Genomic DNA, 24,930 nt, shown 5'->3' on the forward strand with positions numbered 1-24,930 from the left:
TAAATAGGCCTTCCCTTGGAATTTCTGTTACAGAAAAACAAATATAAGTTGACAGATACATGACAGAAAATACCATTTCAACTTTAGGGAGATTACTTAAGGTCTAGACAAGATAGGAAAGTGAAAAAATTTAAGTCATTTTTATTTTGGTAAAGGTACTTTTTTATCAGTATATTTTTAAAGTAGATCCATAGATATTTCTACTTATGGTGAAATACATACATTTTCACTCGAAATATACAGAAGCAAAGGGAACCGGTGCACTCTCATTAATATCTGCTTATGTCACTGAGAATCTCACGGACATTGTGACTGTTTTTAGACAAGTGAAAAACACTATCTCCAAAGCAACTGATCATACTATATTCACTATGTATATTTGCATTAATGAACTTATGTTCAACTAGAAATATGAATGCAGCATATGTTTATATGGGAATATTATTTATAATCACAGCATGACAACATACGAGTTGTTGTAAATATTCTATTGTACCACATGTCCCTATATCTGACAGTGGTCAATGTCCCTTAAGTTCTTCACTGTTTTTATAAACATGTAATAAACTAGAATATTAAAAAGAAGATGTAGGGTAAAGCTTCCTAAACATCAGTGAAACAGCAGCCTCAAAAGAACAACAAGACACTGGTGTCAATAAAAGTAGCAAAGCTTGACAAATCCACTGTTAAAGTCTAATCAAGAATAACTGCCAGTTTTAGTTATTTTTTTCTTTTTCAATTGATGCATCAAGAACTACATTTGATAGGATGACACAATGCCAGAATAGATGTAACAGGGTAACACAATTGTCACAACTTGCTGAAAAATTTCAAGGACTGCAACTAAAAATGTGACAAATAGTACGGAATGCAAATTTGATCTGCATCTGAATTAAGAAATTCTACTCTTTATATGAAGGCCAAAATTGAGTCCAATTTACAACTGATTTAGTTATGACATAAAGAAGGACATGAACTTTGAATGCCCCAGTCACTTCATGGTGAGGACAGGGTACATTAAAAGTCAACCCTGAAGTTTTAATCCTGGCTTCTCAAATACATTTTTAGCAAATTTAAGAGCCATAACACTTAAAACTAGAACAAGAAAGATATCAAAATATTTACATTGTTTTAAAATTCCACTAAATGTATACTTTTATTGCTGTAGAAGATTTTTAGTTCCTTCTTTATTACATACTTGTCTGTGTAATTGTTTGTTTATCTGAAACCTAAGAGTAGTTAATGTTGTTTCTCAAATAAACTTTAAAGTTCTACTGTCAAACGTTAAATTTAAACCTTTTTGTTTTGAAAATAGGTTTTCTGAAGAGCCAGGCTTTGTTATTAGACATCAAACTTAAGTGATGGTATCCTACATTTGTAATGGAGTTCATGCTTAGCATGGCACTCTATATTCCAAACCTACAACTTGAAGCAGACAGTTAGCTACATATTCACCATCTACAATGACCTTAAAAATGTTCCACATTGAAAATCTGAACTTATTTCTATAGTGAAATGTGAAGAAAGTAAAAATTGAGACTTATCACTGAATTATTGCTGGTCATGTACAATAAGATGAGTGCTACTAGTTTACAATGAGGCTGCACACCCTTCTGGAGCCCCTTAGTTGACTCCTCAGGTTTCAATAGGGTTTGTGTATCTCTCGAATTGTTTTCTGTAGGGGTTTAGTCTTTTCATCCTTTATTTAGCCATGACTTAAATTTACCCACATCACTGGTATCTTCTCTCATTCTATTGTGCCACAGTTGTAAACAGCTCAAGTTTTATTAAAAAAAAAAAAAAAACAAACAAACAGAAAAGGGTACCTTCCGAGCTAGCTTATTAAGGTCATTTTTATTTCTAAAAGAAACAAGTTTCAATTATCGTCCTTATAACCTTTCTTTTTAGTTTATGACCCTAACTTCTTCTATAAACACTAGTCTATTGCTTTAAAAAATCTTATGCTGATAACTTTGGATGTTGTTTCATAGGGTAACAGGGGTTGGTGACTCTCATAGATATTAAACTAAAATCTCCTTTTATCTTCACTATCAAGTCACACTCACTAACTCACTGTATAGATAATAACATTAAATCTGTAATTATTATCTTCATTCTGATACATGTAGCTAAAATTAGTTTGCATTCCTTGAAAATTGGTCCTTCAGCAAGAAATCTTTGAGTGTTCATTTGTGTTTTGTATTTTATATCACTTTTGATTTGCTAAGTAGTCAAAAATTGTCACAACTTAGTACATTGCATCTATGAAGCTGTTTTTTATAATCTATAATATCAATGCTTTAACAGAATTAAATTTTCAATTACATTAATTCTAAACCTACATGTACATTATATGTCAAGTGCCATTAAACTGAAGGATTAATTTAACATGTTCCTAGACATCGACTGGCCATTCTTTCTTAAGTAAATTTGCATGAGACTCTTTTTAACATGTTTATAAGCATATTCTGCAGTTTGGGATGTGTTCTATTAAAATCTAGGTCAAGAATTTTGGCCTCAAGATTGACACACATTCAAACACTAAACAAGTCATAAAATTACAGATTAAACTGCAACATGTGAAAGTGCATTACGAAATATGTGCATATATATGCCATTGACGTATATATTCATATATACGCCATCAACATTAATGACCAAAAAATTTTGTTGTATTTAATTATTGTAATAGCATAAGCCTACTACAATAGCTTGCCTAAGGAAACATGGCTCCCTCGTGTGTGACCATTGACGTCAATCGTTAATTATAATATATTATTTTCTTTCAGGTGATCTTCTACTACTGACCTACTTTACTTTTGTCACATAAAATATCTCTTGCTCAACAACACTTCCTCAAATTTAAAAATTCTTATCTTTAACTTATAGCTCAAAGCATTGCTTAATTTATAAATGAAACGCTATGTCATAATTGAGTCAAATTCAATTTTTTGGAAGTAATCAAATTTAAAATGACAAATTTACTTTATTTCTCTGCAAATATCTAAAATTCAAAGTGATAATACATCAACTTATATTATATTTATATTTTTATTTATATCTGCCATTTTTTTTTAAATTGATGTGAAGTAATGACATTAAATTTGACTTCAAAAATTATACTTACTTCAGCAGCAATAAGGCTTGTTTGATAATTTGATTTGTCAGTATGGAATGATTTTTTTTTTCAACATTATATAATATATATGTACTTTAAATAAAAATACTGTAAACTAACTGATTTTGGCGGATAACTTTACTATGCACTTATTAGATATTACATCTTTCTAGCCCACCTCTCACAGTGGTTTATTTTTTCACGATTTTCAAATTTTATTTGAGGTCATGAAATAAGAAATCCAAGTCACGACTATATATTACATGCTATTTTTTTTCTCATGAAAATCACAAAAAAATTTTGGTTCAAAGTGTTTCTGAAGCAAAATCAAGATTCTGAAAATATATACGAGAGGCCAAACATCATGTAACCTATGAATAAATTCATATGATACACTACTAACATTCTTGATAAAAACAATAATTATTTGTGCAGACACTGAAATTAGGCCCGACAACAAGTTCACTATTGGGCTAAGGCCAGTAAGGGTTCCATCCTTTTCAGTGTAGAGAAAAAATAATTACTCAAACCAAAATGGTTAACATAATGACATGCATGCAGCATGCGTGCTGTAAACATTCTAAACAACAGCCTACTTCTGAAAATTTTAATATATTTGTCAATTTTGTGGAAACAATACCAGCTGCAATGCTTTAACAATAACAACCTTATATCAGCAACGTGTGTACTAATGTCCTATGATGATTTTTTTTTCTCCAGAAAACCAAGCCTAATTTTTTAATGCAATTTCAGAATAAGTGTAATATCATCACCATACAATGCCAATAATTTGTTCAATTACATTTAGCAATCATTTAAATATATCATCTAATTTCTTTATAATTTGAATTTCAGTCCTTACGTCATCAAGAATATTTGATCAAATATATAACTCAGCCGGTAGCACCTATTATTACCAACCTTTTAATTTACATTCAAATCAATATGTAACAGTATAGTGTATCTTTTATTTGTTGTAAGAGACACTGTATACTAAACGGGTAAAACTTGATTAATATGAAAACGAGCCTAAAGCAGCCATTTAAAAGCTTTATACAATTAATTATTCAATGCAATGCTACACGGCATGAAGTGGATTGGTATTTCGCAAATGTATCTCGTATACATTGATGCCGGCACAAAAAATCTAAATGTCAAGAGTGCTCCTTTTATGGGAGAGAATGACACAACATGGAACAAGATGACATCTGTACTATATATCTTTTCTGTTTATTCGGATCACTCCAACTCTATTACAACATGTAGTATAAATCAGTGAGAACCTTAGGAGTTAATGGAAATTAAATGTTCAAATACAAGTTATTTCTGTTCACAGCTGTTTAATTCTAGTAAAATGTACCATCATTTATCATATCAATAATTCATATAACTAATAGATTATCTTATCCATTTTTCTTCTCCTTTAATTCTTTGGATTTCTTACTCTTTTCAACTTGATTTAAAACCTTTCTGGGCCTCCCATTGAAATGTACAAATGAATAAAATAAAATGTGGGGTATATACTAATGAGACAGCAACCTAGTGACAAAAATAATTATATACATGTATAACATCTAGAGTGAACAATTACAATCTTTGATCAACAAAAGATAGGGGTTTATATAGTATATAATCTTAAAACTCAATATATTGTATTCACCTAGTGGTTAAGAACTATATAACAAAAGTAAACATTCTTGTAAAACAAAACCAATACTGACCTTAACATTCAAGTAAGAGATGCTAACCTTTTTAGCTATAGTTTTTTTACATTATCAATCTTAACTCTCAATATATTGTATTCACCTAGTGGTTATGAACTATAAAACAAGAGTAAACATTCTTGTAACAAAACCAATCGTGACCTTGACATTCCAGTAAAAGATGCCAACCTTTTTTACAATATAAGTTTAGAGAAGCCAAACTTTTTGTTTTGCTATACACCATCTTAACATATATCTTACACAAGGTAAAACATTAAACTCCAAACAGAAAGCAAGATTTTCTAGTGGCACAATATTTCTGATGTTGTTACATTGATGGATGTACATACTATTCACTATAGGGCAACTGTATCTATGCCATGACCCCCTAATTAGCCAGATTATCTAAACGGATGACAAAAATCTTGTTTTGAAATTATTGCCAACAGATGAAAAAGTGAGGTTTGAAGTGATTAAACGTTGTCTGGCAATTCAATTAACACTACAAATAAGTTCTTTACCACACCTACATTACTGAAGAGTACACACGTGAATGATATTCATCTGTATAATTAAAAAGTATTTCCTTGATCTAGAAGTTAGAAGATGATGCAAACGTTCTGATAACCCTCCCCTATTACCAGCGTGACAAGTAATCCCAATTAGATCTTAATGCCAATAACCACTTGTCAGCTGGCAAAAATCTAACCTGGACAATTATTTATTTTTCTGACAAAATTACAGTAAATAACATCAAAAGATCATTAAACTTCTGTTTTATTTAACCTTAATTCTAGTTTGATGTTCAATTTGCATTTACAGAAAGGCATTGAAGGTTTTTTGTTGAGTCAGCTCATTTACACATTACACATAAGTAGCCATGTGGACACCCAGAGGGGGAGCATGGTCTTACTGTCATTTGGGAGAAGTCCAGATAACTGGATTTTGAATCTACCGTCCAGCAATTTTAAAATACAAATTATATCATAAAATGAATTGGACCAAACTTAATGCATATTATAAGAGACAAAGTTTGCAAATATTAATGCATAACACAAAATAAAATGTGATTTACAACATACTAGTAACTACATGTATTTAACATGTATTATCTAAAAGTAGTACTTCAATATTCAGCCCCATTCTACTATTTAGTCAGACGTCAGTGTCAGTCCCTACCCTGATATATCATATTTTTTGGGTAATTAATACGGATAGTGTTTGACATCTTTATCCGAACAGATTTATCATTTTTACATAATTTAATTCATTGTATGCTTTTTCATATTCTGGACATCAGTCTTTGCTCCTTTCTAATATAATTCACATACAAAAAACAAATATGAAATGGTGACCTTCTGCTGTTGTCTTCTCTACGGTCCGGCTGTTGTCTCTTTGACACATTCCCCATTTCCATTCTCAATTTTAAGATTAAATTATAAGATTGTAACAAAATGAGAATACAGACTCATCTTGAAAAATGGAAAATAAAATTGTTCAAAGAAAGACAACCCAATCTGTTTATACTGAATCAATCCAAATGTCATTCTGTCAAGTTCTGTCATTCTCAGATTTGACTTACAATCTATTTATATTTCTTATTAATTCATCACATAATGTAATTACAAAAGAATTCTAATTGACTGATGACAGGTCTCCTACTAAACAAATAAAGTTCAAAATTAAAGCAGTTCAAAATATTCTATAAATCAGAGAGATTCTGTATTTAGCTCTTGGCTCAAAGTTAATTTATAAACTAAGCCAATAAAATTCTTTCTGTATCAATTATATTACATTATGTAAAGGTTAATTGCCTTATGACAGAGACATTCAAGGCCCTAAATTTCCTTCAAGAAATGTTACTCCTAACCTTGAATCACAAACCCTACATTTCCTTTGTTATATTGACCTAATTATCAAAATATCAAATACACCATTTAATCTCTCTTGAAAACAACTGTTGGCATACTATGAATAATTGGGGCACTGACATTATATAGGCATCTAATCACTTATACAGCTTTTAGTTTTAGCTAGTGGAATGAATTGAGAGATATATACTTTTGTTTTAACTGACTCAGGACTTGTAAAGATTAGTTTCAATTCTCCTATGTAGAGCATTAGGGTAAGGTTTTCCAGACATATTGAGCAAATAAAAAATGTGATAACATCTCATTTACATGACAATATTACAAATTGACTATGTCAAAAATGGAATTTTACATATATTTTATATAAGCATTACAAAAAGTTTATAATAATTTGGTTTAGCAAAAATATTACTGACCCAGACATGAATGTCAAGAAGCTCTTAAACCTACAACCCACATAAAATTATAGTTATTATATTCTAACTCTTGTTAATGTGCACAGCAAGTCCTTCGCTTTGCAATATATTCTCTAAATGCAAATTTGTACATTTTTTAAAACTATAATAAAATCATTTCTCAAGTGATTTCTTAGAATAGTATATCTATGTCAATATATATGTTCCTGGTGATTTTCACTAGATTAGATGCAGACATACTCAGGTTTCTAGTTATTTTACTAATTCAATTTCAAGAATCTCTAACATAAACAAAGACAAAGTTTTTTTTACCTTTAATCAACAACATGTTTATAGGTATGGTAAATATTATGACATCACAGTTAACAGCTGATATCATTTCATTTATTTAAAAAGTTTTTTTTTAATTAAAAATAGTTAAACAATGTACTTCTATCAGTTAGGATGAGAAACAAATATTTATCAGTTTGATTTTGAAAATTCAAAAAAAAGTAGAAAGGCAAGTTTAAATTAAAATTATTTTTTTTGCAAAATTTATTGACTTGCATGAATATGAAAATAATTATTTTGGCAAACAACAGTATTGACTCTGGCATAAGGAGAATGATTTATTTTTAATTAGTTATTTTCTAGGCTAATGGAAAATTTAAGATAACAAAATGAAGCAATACGTCTGTGATTTTTCAATCTTTATTTACCTGCACACATTTTGGGAAGCAATGATATTTATTCATGTCATAAGGGAGATAACTCTAGCAGTCTTAGCACATATGCGATTTTTATCTATTGATAGATCTGAAAGAATTTGTGATCTATGTGATAAGGAATAACTAGGTGATGAGTTTCATTACATATTTAATTGTAACTTTTTTAGTGCTGAAAGACAGAAATTTATACCTCTTAATATCTATAGCAACAGTAACATTATTAGCCTGTATGAGTTAATGAATAGTCATGATATACACTTATAGGCCTGGCAAAATTTTGCAAAATTGTTATGTCTGTATTCAAATAAACATATTTGTAATGTTCAACTTCCAGCTGCAATTAAATCAACTTCATACTGTATATATGTTTGTTAATACATTAATTATATTTGTTGTTAAATCTATTGTACTATTAAGCAAGAACAAGTTATGATGGTCTTCTTGAAAACAAGCAAACAAAAATGAATAACAATGTGCTCAAAGTCAAAAGTTACTATTTTCAACTAGAAAACAATATGCTTTGTGTAAGTTTTATTTCACAGGTGATACCAAAGGATATGAACCTCAGAAATCGTTATTCTTCAATCAGGAATTCCATACATACATGACATATATTTGACATTGTGACTTGGATGGAGAGTTGTCACAGTGGCACTCATACCACATCTTTTTCTCTATATATATCATCCATAAAAAGCTGAAAATATTGTACATTCAAAAAAATTACAGATTACAGACCAATGAAAAAAAATTGCAAGAGAAATTAAGTTTTGTTGTATACATATTGATTAGAAAAACTTGTAAAAAAAATATCAGTATAATTTTTTCTTTTTTTTTGGTGACAATCCTGTTGTTTATTTTTAATAATTTCTTTGTAACAATCACATTTCAGTTAACCATGTTATACAGAGAGTAAGTTAGCATGTCCATGCAGTTTGACTAAATTATCAGCTTTCAACATTATCAACAGTGATGTCCTTTTATTAATACACTTAAACAAAACAGATAAAAAAAGCTAAAAAAAAAGCAATTCCAGATCATCAAATATCGTTCAAATTTCTTGACAAATAACTTCACTAGAACTAATTGCCTCCTTTTCTGATTTCATTTGTTTCAATTTCAATCGGAGAAAAATTAATGACCACATATTGTCTATCGTTTGCAATAAATTACACATTAAAGGCAACCGTAGCAACAAAGACAATTCCTTGACAACTATTTTTTCAAAATACGTCACTAAAATATCTGCGCATGACAAGAAGTTCAAAATCTAACCACAAAAAACCAATTATTGAAGCTTAATACCTTTTTCTTCTATCCTTAACAAAAGTTTTTATTAAAAACAAGAACATTATTTCTTACAATAGCCATGGTATCATTTATGCTGTCTGCAAATTAAGTGAAGCAGATGTTACTAGACTAGACTATGATTATAGTGTTTACAAATTACTGTTATAAATGTACACAATAGTATAAAGATTACAGGCCACATCAGTGCTTTTTTCTTGTTTATATCTTATGATTTGGTAAGTTCATGTTTTTGTCCCTTAAAATACAGATCTGTTGGTGTGAGCCAAGGCTCTGTGTTGAAGACTCAGTACTTTGACCTATAATAGTTTACTTTTACAAATTGTGACTTGGATGAGAGAGTTGTCTCATAGGCACTCATACCACATCTTCTTCTGTTTAATTGTTAGCAGTTTCTGCTAAAGTTCTCCTGACTAAAATCCAGAAGTTTACAGCTTGGAAAATGTAAAGATTTTCTAGTCTAGATGGTTGTTTATATTGATCTCAAGATTTCTTATCGCTACTTTTGTTGTTAGGTTGCTGTCTTATTTATGTATACCTTATGTTTTTTTCTCATTTACACAATCTTTTCGTTAGCAGTATGAACTAGAGATAATAAAGAATAGAATTCTTCTGTAGAAAATGTGTGGCAATGGTTTAACTTGTGTTATGCTTTGCACACAATCAGTGTTCTCTGCATAAATCAATACTTTTGTTAAGGGGCCTAGGTGGCACTCACTGCTGCTGAAAATTTGGTTGTTGGATTTTCTCACTGTGTTGAAGACCCATTGGTGGCTTAATTTTAGTCTTGAAAAGAGATATATCAGTAGTTAGAACTCAAAATTTTTATGACTTCATATATAAAAAAATTATGTTTTCAAATGTTTCGGATCCTTTAGGATTTATATAAAACACTGTTAGAATATAAATTCTGTCAATGAACCTTTTGTCACCATAAAAGCAAATAGAAGATTGCTTCCATGATCCATTTTAATCAAGACAAATTCATTTTAAAACATAACAGTAAACAGAAATTTCTACATCCAAGAGAGGGTTTATATTATAATCTATCTGAATTCCTTCCAATGATTCAGGGTAGACAGAAGATTCTATGAGTAATCCTAAATTAATGAAAGAATGTAATCTTTATCAGCACCTTCTAATTTTTATAAATTTGAAATCAATAGTTGAGATATTTTTTTAAATCCGATTTAAATTACATGCAAATCATTTCATCTTAAATTTTGTTTACCTTGTCACTTTTGAAAATGATTTAAAAGTTTAAGGTTAAATGACAAATTAAATCTGTTTATTGATATTGAGGAAAAGATAGATTGAACAAATGTTAAGACAATTCTCGTCTTCCAATAATTCACAAGGTCTTAAAATTTCTTCTTCAGATATTAAATTATGATTTATCAAAAATAAGCATGCCTGTCAATATCGAACAGTTGTGTGCAATACTTCTCTCCTCTTATGTTACTCAATTTTCTGAATAACCTTTCATTCAAAAATAGATAATTGGAAAGAATTCCACCATTATTAGAAGGTGTACTGTGTTCAGACTAGAATGACGTCAATCAGAATATAGATTCATTTTCTGCTTGCCGGATGATTTACAAGAACCACACTGCTATGATAGGTGAAGGAAATTAATTCAGCTAAATTCTGTTTAATATGAAAAAAAACCGTCTTTTTCTCTGAAGGATCTTCGTTAACATATGGAGAGACAAACAGTTTTATTACTTGAATAATAATTAAAAACCATCTATCATTGGGTTCCAAGTAGATATCAACTCTAGTCAAGATATTCAGTTTTCATTTATATTAAAAAACAATTTCACATCTGAGTTTCATCTGCTGATATCATTTAGCAGTGCATCATGCAAGCTTTTATAATGGTTGAAGCACTAAAATTTTTCTTGTTCTTGTTAAAAAAAGATCTATGAAACCAGTACCAATGGTGTTTAATGACCACAAAAAGGTCTATGAAACCAGTACCAATGGTGTTTAATGACCACAAAAAGGTCTATGAAACCAGTACCAATGGTGTTTAATGACCACAAAAAAAGTCTATGAAACCAGTACCAATGGTGTTTAATGACCACAAAAAAAGTCTATGAAACCAGTGACAATGGGGTTTAATGACCACAAATAACTCTATGAAACCATTACCAATGGTGTTTAATGACCACAAAAAGGTTTATGAAACCAGTACCAATGGTGTTTAATGACCACAAATAACTCTATGAAACCAGTCTCAATGGTGTTTAATGACCACAAAAAAGATCTAAAGTCAAACCTGTACAAATGGTGTTTAATGACCATGCACCATAAAAAGATCAATGAAACCAGTACCAATGGTGTTTAATGACCACATAAGGTCTATGAAACCAGTATAAATGGTGCTTAATGACCACAAAAACGTCTATGAAACCAGTACCAATGGTGTTTAATGACCACAAAAACGTCTATGAAACCAGTACAAATGGTGTTTAATGACCACAAAAACGTCAATGAAACCAGTACCAATGGTGTTTAATGACCAAAAAAACATCTATGAAACCCGTACCAATGGTGTTTAATGACCACAAAAACGTCTATGAAACCAGTACAAATGGTGTTTCATGACCAAAAAATGGATCTCTGAAACCTGAGTACCAATGATGTTTCAGGACCACAAAAAAGATCTAAAAGTCAAACCTGTACAAATGGTGTTTCATGACCTCAAAACAGAAATTATGAAACCAGTACATGAATTGTGTTTAATGACCACACAAATGATCTTTGAAACAAGTACTAAGGTGTATAATGACCACAGAAAAGATCTATGCAACTGTGGTTCCAATATTTTTTTTTGTAATCAGGTCTCTTGAGAATTCAGCTCTGTTTAAAGGAGGAGTAATTGTTTAATAAATGCCACCTTCTCAGAAACTGTTAATGTCTTGGGGCACTTTTTATAAGAAATACAAAAATTACTACAATCAATCCTCGAATTCAAATCATACTGAAATTACTATATTTTGGTCCAAATGACTTTTCATAAGTGAAATTCAAAGTCATCAAAGTCATAAATAAGGTCTCCAACTGAAAATCCACAATAAAATTTGAAATATTATTTCTAACAGTTATTTCTACAAATGTTACATTGTAACACTGCCTTCCATTAACTGTATTTGTTTATAATATTATACAACCTTCAATATTAACACATTTATTTCACATGTTGCCACTGTTAAATGAGATATGATTCTATGTAAACCTATAATATTTTGAAATGTGATATATCCATTGTTTTGATGTTATAATTACATTTATTTTCAAGCGAAAAACTTTATAACACATCAAAGATGCTATACGCCTGTACAATAAGCTTATATAAATGTAAAGATAATTTTCATTATGCTACAAATATTTCATGTCAAGATTTTTATAAACTGGAGCAGAACTGAAAGAGTCATATGAAGGATCTACAACCTAAAAACTAAAGGAAACAATGGAACAGCAAATATCAGGACAAAAAATATGGAATTATCACATAAAATGGAGAAAAATGATTTCAGCATTAAAATTAGATAGTCACCAAAAGGCAGCTTAGACTCTTTAGCTGCTAAGATCTTTAATTAACACAAAAAAATCGGAAAGGATGACAACTTACATTTTAATTTTGCTCAATTTTGGGGGAATAAAAGTATGGACTGTGCCATTTGATTGTTAAAGTGCAGAAAAACATTTAATGTTTCGCATATTATTGTCTCTATTGTCTTATAAACAAACTAGTTTATCAACTTCAAGTCATTCTATAAGGTCCTGACTTTAAAAAATATCTACAACCTTTCATTTGTTTCAATTTGATGCAATACTCATTTTGTTCTGGCTACAATTTGCTTAGATGTATCACAACCTTGACCATAAAGCATAATGGAACAGACATCAAAAAGTCCAACACAATGGAATAGCCATCAAAAAGTCCAACACAATGGAACAACCATCAAAAAGTCAGACACAATATATATTAATGGAACAGCCCTCAAAAAGTCTGACACGCAAGTTTGTAATCTTTTAAAGCAAGAAAAAAATATCAAAATATTAAAGTTTAAGATATTGAAACGTTTTATTGGTTTAATGTTTAAACAAACTCATCGTAAGCTGGATTTTATCAGTCAAAACTGCATTAATGCATTTTATTGTGTGATGAATGCAATAATAACAGATTTATGACAAAATTTAAAGCAAATTTTGACTAATTTAGTTATACATATGGAGGAAAATCTTCGCTAATGATGTGAAAACTAAAGTTTATGACATAATTTGTAGAAATCTTTTCTTTGAAAGAGTTACATCTGCTAATGAAGCATATATTGCCTGCAGAAATATTACATGTAACTGTTCCAATAACATAAAGGAAGCACTCCATTTTCACAAATAATGAATAAATGATTCATTTGTCAAGCTTCATATTGAAATCTATACCTTTTTAGATGCAAGGCTCAATATTCAAAATGAATAAAAGGAAGATGTAGGAAATACGTCAACAACCCAATAAACACATAAAAACAATACCATAAGACATTTAGAGGTCAAACTTACTTTTAAATAAATCGGTAAGTTCTACCATTTCTCGTGGGATATTATATACTATCACAGATAGTACGACATTTGTATAAATTTAAGAAAGCATAAAAAATCACTGAACATAGATTGTGTTCCTGCTATCCCTACAAACCTAAATTTTAGTGCTTTCCCTAACATTTTTTATGCCATTTTGGAACAACCACTGTCAAAGTCAGACTAATTCCATAGTAGTTTGTAAAATAAAATGATATTGCCTACGTGACCTACCCTATTTTTTTACAGCATGTTAGAGGAAAAACATGTATTGTTTTTTTGGCCTAAGCAAAAACAAAATAGAACTTTGATTAGGTTATGACATAACAGTTATTAAGGTAAAATTGTATTGTAATTTTTTGGCAGATTATTTCACTCTTTATAAGAGATCTTTTGGAAAGCAGTTACAAGGGAAATACCCCTTCCCTAATATTCTATGTTTGAAACTATTTTATTGGTTTAGAACAACTAAATATAAGCCTTAAATCTGTTTTGACTTTCAATAATTAATCAGCAATTATATATGGTCTAGTGCTTTTAATATATACAATACAACTGATTAAGGTATACATGTATTTACTCTTTTAAAAATAGTCATTCATATTTCTTCCAAAGAGGAATCTGGAACTAAAGAAAATTTGGATGTTTCAGCTGCTGAATTCCATTTATGGAGTTGGCAGTAAACTATTTTAAATGTGAACAAAAAATGTAAAGTTGACTTTCCACCAAGATAGCATATCATAACAAATCATCTTTTTATCAATAAATTCTACAGATTTTGACATTTCTAAATTTTTTAATTCAAATTTATAGTTGACTGAATTCTATAAATCTGAATATCACATTAATTCATTAAACCAATGCTTTAACCCTTTAATTTATCTTATATTTTTTTTTCTTAGCATTTTTATGCACAGTTTAATGTGCTTACTTTTAATCCTGAGTGCTCAATCTTTCACAAAAGAGCATTTTTTAGGAAGATTTTTCACTATTTTATGCCACTCAAACTTAATACTACTATATCAAGTTTTTTCTCCATAACATATTGAATGTATTACCCTACTGATTGATATTAGTGTTGAATGCCCTTTAGCACTGACCTAGCTATATCATATAGTAACAGGTTTTTATTGGTGGCTGAATATGTTCACCAACCATCTGCCAAAAAAGTGGCAATGCTCAGTTATTAGAAAACAATACATTGTACAATTTAATGAAACCTTCAGCAGGATTTTTATTAAAGATAGCTGGAATACATTGTACAAAATGAGACTACTGTGGATTCATTATTTTTCGTTGGATACCAATTTTCATGCATTTCGTGTGTACAGGTGGACTACGAATTTAAATCTTCAATGAATGACAAATTTTCTACATGCTTTGTATGCAGACATCAGCAAATGTACAAAAATAAATATCCTAGATCATGCAAGTTTGTCTTAATCCTTGAAAAATGGTTTCCACGAAAATAACTTAATCTACAATATTCCTTCAAACTACGACAATTCTGATATCTTTTCTTCTAATTGTTACTTCTCATCTACTCCAGTACAAATCATGGCAAGAACATGTCCTAAATGATTAACATCCAGGTATCTTTGAGAACGAGACAACTTCTTGAGGGTTCCACTTATGTGTCCCTTTCATTTGTTTAATGACTTCATCATACAGTACACTTGAAAGCATGACACGTTTGTCTCATATGAAATGATATCAATAAGAGTATTCAATGAGAATGTATAACCTGATTATAACATTTATTAAACATTGACTTAATTGTCTGACACACTAAACTTATTCTGTGACTTGAACTTCCTACTGAAGAATAAGTTTGGAGTCTGCAACGTTGACCTTGAAACTAGAGATTCTTATATATACCTTAATGCTTTTCAGACCAAAAGAAAATAGTGCCAGATACATTTTACTGGTGGTGAATCAGCATGTAAGGTTTTACATCCCTCAACTCACATATACAAACATGAGGAGTGGTTTATTATGGGATTAAGTTTGTGACCTTGACCTTCAAACTACATGTGACAATATTTTCTAAAACTTTAGGCAATCAAACAAAAAAGTATCATCATCTGTTCCCCGTTAGTGACTAATTAGATGGAAAACCAAAATTACAGGAATAATTTTTTGAAAAATAAACCTAAAAGAAAAAACCGCAAATCTGTCTAATTTTGTGACCTTGACCTCAGACTCAAGATTGTAATTTTGAACAGTCAGTGATTTTATTATGTGATGGCAGAAACTATAGATTTACTATATAGTTCACTCTATCAACTGAAACCCAATTATGGCCTGCTGTAAACTAAACATGTTCAAAGAAATAAGGAAGCATAACAATGTATCAAGTTATTTCAAAAGATTTCAAAAGATTGTAATATCCAGAAACAACTGTTTCACTTCTCAACAGAGGTAACAATTCTGATTGAGTGAGGTAACTGTATGAGTTTCACTAATATGATTGAAACCACAGACCAACTAACAGTCATAGTGAACACACAGTGTATATTCTTCATCAAACAGAAAACACCACAGACCAACTAACAGTCATACTGAACACACAGTGTAGATTCTTCATCAAACAGAAAACACCACAGACCAACTAACAGTCATAGTGAACACAGTGTAGATTCTTCATCAAACAGAAAACACCACAGACCAACTAACAGTCATACTGAACACACAGTGTAGATTCTTCATCAAACAGAAAACACCACAGACCAACTAACAGTCATACTGAACACACAGTGTAGATTCTTCATCAAATAGAAAACACCACAGACCAACTAACAGTCATACTGAACACACAGTGTAGATTCTTCATCAAACAGAAAACACCACAGACCAACTTACAGTCATACTGAACACACAGTGTAGATTCTTCATCAAACAGAAAACACCACAGACCAACTAACAGTCATAGTGAACACACAGTGTAGATTCTTCATCAAACAGAAAACACCACAGACCAACTAACAGTCATACTGAACACACAGTGTAGATTCTTCATCAAATAGAAAACACCACAGACCAACTAACAGTCATAGTGAACACACAGTGTAGATTCTTCATCAAACAGAAAACACCACAGACCAACTAACAGTCATAGTGAACACACAGTGTATTCTTCATCAAACAGAAAACACCACAGACCAACTAACAGTCATACTGAACACACAGTGTAGATTCTTCATCAAATAGAAAACACCACAGACCAACTAACAGTCATACTGAACACACAGTGTAGATTCTTCATCAAATAGAAAACACCACAGACCAACTAACAGTCATAGTGAACACACAGTGTAGATTCTTCATAAAACAGATAACTTTCTTTACCCTGCAGAACTAAACTATACCTCCTACTGTTATTTAACCATCTATTGTTACGCAGAGAATATGAGTAATTTTAATTTTTTGTACTTTACAAAAGATGTTTCTGTTCTTTTTTTTATCATGCAATTATTACATAACAGACAATAATAATTATATTTTGGTGAGTAATAATTAGGTTATCTGTGGCATCATCTGAAGCAGTTAATGATAATGCCAGTATACCTACCAGCAGAAATATCTACTAATGTTGCAATATTTACAATGTAATACATTAATATCAATACTCAGGGATGGCAACATAATTCAGAAATATTCTCATCTACAATAATTTTATTATTGTTTCATAAATTTATATTACCCTTTGGACAATCCCAAGCCAGTATTCACTGATCTAGTAGACATAAGAAATTTCATAGATTGGTAAAGCTCACACAATGGGATAATTGCTTGTACATGTATGTTTGCTTGCTTGATGACTACAGTGGCAAAAATTTTTATTATCAAAAATAAAAAAGTTTAAAAAAAAACAGAACTTGAGACCAAAAGACGTTTATTGTTTAGTAAAGATAAATTTTGGTTAAGTAACATTACACTTTTAGATGCATGATTACAAAATTCATAATATACAACTTCCATTTAGATTTCTACTTTTATCAAATATCTCAAACAAATTGCGCCATCTAATTACCTATCATGATGACCTCCGAATACTGCTGACAATTACATAACCCAAAATAAACATAAATTCAAATAGATTGCGACCTCATGCAATTTGATTTAAATAGGTCTGTTTGATTTCATGTTATAGGTTGAAAAATTGTAGAAATTTCAAAAACACTGTAATGATTTCTTGTCCTATTTATCTTGCTATATTATAACATCTACAATGTACCATTGACACATTCCTTGTCCAATTTTACACAGTACTTTAACTTTCATGCTAAAAATTATTAGTCTAAACATCAAACATATCAAAACTTAATTAATACAGCATATAACATACAACTGTACTATTGACCTCATAATGGTAAAGTCTTATAAGAACCACTGGTAATATTGGTATTTATAGTTGTCATTCTGTTTGTCATTCACTGTAGAGCATGTTTACATAACAATTTGGAGACATATATTGGCCAGATATACCAATAATGTTATATAAATGTTGACATCCATCAATAAAACAAACATGATAGCTGGAGCTTACAGACTACTGTTTAGTTAATCAACCATGACACATTCTTGGCAATAGCAGGTTTTTTTCAGAGAATCTACTGGAAATGTAGGGGAAAACCATTTTAGTGGTCTGACATAATCATGAAAAGGTAACATTTTACAGCTTGCCTCCATATGACATACTCAGAAAAAGCAACATTTTACAGCTTGCCTTAATAATTGATACAAGTTGTTCAATTTAACATTCTGGACAAAAATTGACCAGAATAAGTGTAAATGAGCTCCTTCTGGCTAACATCACACTCTGATCAAGCTTATAGTCAACTCAAACCAATATGTCATAAAAGGCATCTGACCATATAGATTTGTTGATAATAAAAAAAGAAGGTACACAAAACAAGTCAATTGACCATATATACAACTACTCCAGTAAAGTCTCCTTGAGGCCCCTTAACTTAGTAATGGACAACTACTTAAGCATATATAGTCCTCTCAGATATCTTAGGAACAAGCAACGTTATAAATCCTAGATACTATATTTCTCTTATTGGATCTTAAGAATGATATTATGACCAATACAATGACTCTAGCACAACTTAAAAAAATGTCCTCATGGGATCTTGATGGCATGTTACCTTTATTACAAGTTACAAATACTCAAGTAATTTTACTTTAAACTCCTCTCAGAAATTTAGAAGAAAGGTTCCTATACAACTACTCAAGCATTATAGTCCCACAAGCTCTAGGAGGCAATTGATACAACTCGGTACTCACAGAGAAGGTATTTGACTGTTATTACATTATTTAAACAAAATGCATGCTTTCACCACTAGACCAAATAAAATATACAATATTAATTAAATTGTCACTTGAAAATAATAATTTCATTATAATGGTTGTAATCATTTAAACATACTACTACTAGCTGAGATTTTCAAAACAACTTGACCAATTTTTAGTATAGAATTTTTTTAGTTAAATAGATTTAGTAAGAAAGAAGAAAATTAACAAAAGACAATTTGTGTACAAAAGTGGATGCAAGCTACTTGACTTTAAAGAACAACCTACACAATGAACTTACAATGCAGTTATCAGATTTATCAGATTTCCTAGAAGTGAAAAAGCTTTTGTTTTCTGTTTCCAAACAAGTCAGCTCATTTATGTAATAAAAATTGCATTGATCCTAAAACAAGTAGGATGTTAAAATGCCTTCAGCATCTCAGTAAATCACCTTAATTCCTCGTTATTCTTCATTTTCATGGTGGACTTCACATAGAAAATAAACAAATATCAACCTTTTTACATGATATATAACCATTACAGCTAATCAATAGAAAGAAAATTAAGGTCCAATCAATACATGTAACTAAGTTTTAAATGCATTTATTGATATGTGTCTGCGGATGTTAATTTTTTTCTCTGGAGCCAAATTGTACTTTGTGTCACTTTTATTGTCTAATGGCTAATTGTCCTGTAAAATACTGTTTTCCCTTGGAGAAATCTCAATCTGGTCTGAATCAGAGCATACATTAAATCATGTCATCCTAATTCTTCCATATAAATCTCTTCTTTACTGACCTACATTTGTTATAATAAATCATTGAATGAAAAATCTTTATAAGAAGACCGCAAACCCAATTTCTTACTAGACAAGGGTCTACATTGTTCCCTTTTGTGTTTAGTTGAGACCATTCAATTAAATCTACATAAAGCTTGGTTTTAATGGAGGAAATCTTTCCAAAACCCAGCAAAAGAAAATAGGACAATTATTAAGTCGAATTGCAAAAGAAATTGAATTTAGTAAGAATAATGACATATATGTAGAACAGTCAGTAATGACTTCCATCTTCATCAAAATGATACTTTGTAATAAAGACCCCATAAATCCCTTTAATCAACAATCTTAAAAGAGTGTCTCACTTCCATGCGAATTGCTTAGTAACTTTGACAGAAATTGAATATCCTGTAATTGAATATATTACTGCTTGTGACATCTCTGTTGAATCTGATCAAAGCATATCTTCAGGGTTTGTTTCAATTGTTAGACATTGAGTGCTCTTAGACATGAAGCTCTAGGAAATCGTCTGATCAAACTGACGATTTGAAACATTGATCATACATTTTGTGATTAATCTTCAGTGCATCTTATAGTTTGCAATGAGTCAGATAAAAGACAGGATTTTTGTCTTTTTCCTCCGATAAGAGAGAGCAGATAAGAGGGTAACCTACGTTGATGAGATGATAATTACAAAAATTGCTAGATCTCAAATTGGTTTGTAACAAATGTCTCAGGCTGCATCTTACATCTAGCCTGCCAAAGAGAATGAATTTTAGGTTTTAATACTGTAAATTCAGAAATTTAAGTGTGCACTATTAGTGAACGTGTCTTTGCTTATCACATAAGATGACCTGTGGACATGTAATAACATTTCAGGTTTATCAAAGGTCTTTTATTGACCGGTAACATGTCATTGCCCATCAATGAATTCTATTTAGCATTGGGGAAGGGTTTATAGCTTGCATTTCAGTAATCTTTGAATGAATTAAGAAAACCTGGGGATGTATACATTTGGTTAACCATTATGCACTATGGTATTGTGTCTTTGCAATTCACTGAAGGCTTTAAGGTGACTTATGGATTATCAAAGTCAATTTATTAGATGTCTTTTATAGTTAACATTATGATATTGTGTCTATGCCATTCACTGAAGGCTTTACGGTGACTTGTGGATGTGAGTGAAAATTGTTAACTATCTAATATCTCTATGGTGTTTGGTGAATAATAAAGACATTGTCTCGCTTGACAATCTTATCCCATCACCTCACTTTTTTCCTATAGGTTGTAACCATGTATCTAACAAAACATTTCAGAGTTAAGATTTGAAGCTCACTTGTCAATAAGATCAGATATATTGGATGGTTGTGATCTGATTGACACAAATCAACTAAAATTGACAATATGAAGAACAACTTGAGCTTAGGAATCAGAAGAAATCAATTACTGTAACTGTAGAGTATGCTTTTCACAAATATAATTAAATCTCAGATGTTTTCTATCATATACAGTATTAAAAGACAAATCCCCAGATAGGAGAAAAAGAAGCTAGGATAAAAACTTGTTATCAATACCTTGTACCATATTGATTGTTTCTCATTCTCACAGAAACTTATTCAATTAATTCAATCAGTGCCTATTAGAAAAGACTTTTATTTTCTATACAAATGACAACATTTGTATCATGGACAACTGGGGAGTTCCCAGAACCCTTTTGCATACTAATGTTATAATACAATGGAGAACTGAAGAGTTTATAGTTATACTGACAATGACACTACAAATGTACTGTTATAGCAATGGTAATGATCAGCATGATTTTATCTGTAGCTAATTTGACCTAAGGGTCAATTGTAAAAGAGGGTATAATCATGTTCCATCAATTATTCATCTTCCTCTAGTAAAAATCTCTCACCAAATAACAAGTACACTTTTAGTACAAATCTTTTTAATATATCAAACTATAGGCCTCAATTACTGTCATTACTTCAACTATCTTATAAATATTTGATAGAGATAAAAATAAAACGTGAAACTGCATGTACAAATGTATATTAAAGAGCTAAGTAACAAGTTCTTAGAGTGCAGAAACTTGAATTTGGTACGGTACTCTAAAAATCAAATGAGTTCCAGCTTTCAAATGTCAGTGATCATACAAAATATAATAAGGAGATATGATAGCATTGCTTAATGTGACAAATTGACAATACAGTTTAGAATATGAACATCTAATATTTGAGGAAAATATCATGAAAATAGCTCAATAATGAACTAAAATAGCAATGTAAAGATCAGCAAGATTTTATCTGTAGCTAATTTGAGTCCATAATAAATGGAAAATGGAGTACAAAATGTACCATCAAATATTCGTCTTCCTCCAAACCAAATTTACAAGTAACTAAAACAGTTTAAAATAAAAAGCTGAACATCTGATGTTTAAGGAAAATATCCAGAAATTATTTTGCTCAATTATCCACTCTTAAATCTTGGTTAAATACCTATATGATACTGACCAGACATAGGATATGTATATAAATATGCACAGGATGCATATATAAATCTGGGAATATTAATAAACAATTATATATGTACATTATATAAACATCTCTCAAACCAGCTGTTGTATGGATCTTAAACTAATGTCTGTTTTTTTCATATCTATACATATTGTTAATATCAGTAGGTGATTTTATTTTAATTTTTTTATTTTCAATGTCACACAGCAACCCATCAACATGAAATTAAATAGACAGCGGATACAGTAAGTTTAGTTTATCTTTATACAGAAAAAAGGAGAACGGTCCTGGTCTTTATTCAAGTTGACAAACCCAGAGAACTGCCTAACAATAGAATTACAAATCATACGAAGTTTGAATGATTATAAAAATGCTGTGACCCGCAGACCAATAGATAAAAAGAAATGGCTTATTCAGCAGAGCAATGATTAATACTGTTATAACATTTTAAGGTTAACATTATTTCTAAACTAGAAAAAATTAAACTGTTACTCATAAAATGTATTAATTTATATAATTTGCTATGAACATTAATCATAACAGTTATTTTCACCATTTTTTCTGGCGTGAATAATTGTTATTGATGACTTGTTTACACAGTTATGTATTTATATAACATTTAAATTATATCCCATTTCTATTGATGTTTAATTTGACCATGTTATTCCATTACTTATATCGTCCATATTAAGTGTTATACGGTCAGTAAGTAAATTGTAGAATAAAATTGTATGTGACAACATTTTCATCTTTTTGAAAAGTTCTTGTGTACTTTGGATACTTTTTTTTGTGGGTTACCTAATTTTATAGATTAGAAACAAATTATTTTTAATTATTTAAGTTTAGAGTTTTACAAAAGTCTGCATAGTCATTTAGTCTCTAAAAAAAATTGATCTTAGTTGACCACTAATAAAAAATTTTGTGGTTCATCTGTACTGTTACGCAATTGATAAATTCCCCTAAATTGGTTTCCTATAATAATGAATCCAAAGTATGACTTTTATATATTTAATTAGCTAGTGAACACAATGTATTGCATGTTAATTTTAGTACCAGAAGTGTGAACACAGAATTTATTAACAATATATTCAGACTGAAAATACATGTTCAATTAAGCATGTGCTATGATACAGGGCACATTATGATAATTCTCTGATACTTGACCCTCAGAAGTGTCTTAAGATTTTCACACAGGTGATGTGTGGGGTCTCAGGGAACTGTTTAGTACATGTACTAAAAAGCCTGTGAGTATGGGTTGTGGTTGGAGAATGAGGTTCACTAAAGTCTTCATGAAATAGAAAAACACTGTGAGCATTAGAGTAAAAATAAGACTTATTGAAGGAATAAAAAAATGATTAACGAACAGCCTTTTCAATACTTATTATATTATTTCATTCATTCCCAATGTAAATTTGAATATGTGTCCCATTTCTTTTCGATACTATTTGACAGACAATTCATGTTAAGAAGGTTCTAAATATAGATGAAAAATTTGCTGAACTGGCACTGTAAATAGTATGACAGAAAAAGCCAAGGTTCTCACAAAGAGATATCCAAATGTAGCAATTCAACCCACATCATTGGACAAATGGTGAAACCAATAGAAACAAAGCTCTAAATAACTTAAAGCCTACACATATTATGCACAGCATTTCAAATTACAAAATCCTACATAACACTTGACTAATTACAAAATCATACATAACACTTGACTAATTACAAAATTAACCATCTCCACTGACACCATATATCATCTTTTTTAAGTTGTGGTTTTAACTGAGTACAAGTTGTACATTAGCCTTTATATATTGAAACAAAAGATCACTGACCCTCTTGCTATCTACAAATCTATCATTTCATGTGGTTATACAAACAACGATTCACAAGTACAGCTCTGCATACATACAAACAAAATGTTCCTGTCTGTTTCTTATGTACAGAACATCACTAATCTGATCTTAGAAGTGACAAGAACAAATGTCGACATATACTAGAACATATACTTGAACAATCACTACCATGTTAACCATCCTTCTCACAGACATCATACAAATATTCTATGTTATTCATATTAACCTGGGAACATTTGTAGATGAATCCATCAATTTTTTCATTCAATGCTTACATAAGTAAAACGTTTTGCAGCCTGGTAGGACCGCAGAGGTCGAAACCCTGAACAGTTTGGGCAAATTTGGACACAATATTGAATTATTCAAGCTTAAAAACTGTCTGAATTTTGATTGCTATCAAATTTTTGACATAATATAGGTTGCTGACACAAAATCAAAGATCTTAAAAATCTATTGGGCAATATTTCCAGTGCAATTGAAAAATTTTCCAGTCCTATAAAATCCTAAAATTTCTTTGAATCAGCAATTTGCTATCAGTTATCATGACGAAAACTTTAGGAATTTTTTGGAAAAAACAAAAGAACAGAAATAGCAGGTAATTAAATAAAAAGTGCATTAAATAGGTATAAGTAAATGCAGGTTAAGCCTAGTATGCACTGCTAATAATAATTTTGCAAAACCAAATACTGTAACACATTTTGTGTAACCTTTCCATTATGAAGTGGCTTTTACTCAGTAGACTTATAAGCCTAACAAAATTTCTCATTGTTAATTTTAACAA

At 30.3% G+C, this 24,930-nt stretch overlaps 1 protein-coding gene across 2 annotated transcripts in view; it reads right to left on the reverse strand.

Moving 5' to 3' along the window:
• LOC139490971 (cGMP-inhibited 3',5'-cyclic phosphodiesterase 3A-like) overlaps positions 1-24,930 on the reverse strand; it is a 108,891-nt gene that overhangs the window by 52,641 nt on the left and 31,320 nt on the right. The window lies entirely within an intron of this gene.

This window comes from Mytilus edulis, chromosome 10 (assembly GCF_963676685.1).
Source record: "Mytilus edulis chromosome 10, xbMytEdul2.2, whole genome shotgun sequence".
Classification (NCBI taxonomy): domain Eukaryota; kingdom Metazoa; phylum Mollusca; class Bivalvia; order Mytilida; family Mytilidae; genus Mytilus; species Mytilus edulis.